Here is a 215-nt window from a genome sequence, read left to right as displayed (position 1 = left end):
CTAAAAAAAGTACCTGGTAGCAGGTCCCAGGGACTTTTTTTTTCGTAATGGAAAACCAAAAAAGGCGAGTAGAGTCAAGGCTAGTTGAGTAGATACCACGCAGTGGAAAACCGCCATTATGGCGTTTTTCCACTGCTGGTAACGGCTTGCCCCGGCCCGCCTCGGCCCATTCTGCGTCCGTTTTCCATTGCAGATTGAGTAAAGCCTCAGCGTGG

At 50.2% G+C, this 215-nt stretch overlaps 1 protein-coding gene and 1 long non-coding RNA gene across 2 annotated transcripts in view; both read right to left on the bottom strand.

Moving 5' to 3' along the window:
• The window catches only part of LOC116706702 (cholesterol 24-hydroxylase), a 136,259-nt gene that overhangs the window by 41,625 nt on the left and 94,419 nt on the right, over nucleotides 1-215 (bottom strand). The window lies entirely within an intron of this gene.
• The window catches only part of LOC116706513 (uncharacterized), a 32,365-nt gene that overhangs the window by 17,936 nt on the left and 14,214 nt on the right, over nucleotides 1-215 (bottom strand). The window lies entirely within an intron of this gene.

This window comes from Etheostoma spectabile, chromosome 18 (genome assembly GCF_008692095.1).
Source record: "Etheostoma spectabile isolate EspeVRDwgs_2016 chromosome 18, UIUC_Espe_1.0, whole genome shotgun sequence".
Lineage (NCBI taxonomy): Eukaryota > Metazoa > Chordata > Actinopteri > Perciformes > Percidae > Etheostoma > Etheostoma spectabile.
This window is presented reverse-complemented; position numbering and strand designations above follow the sequence as displayed.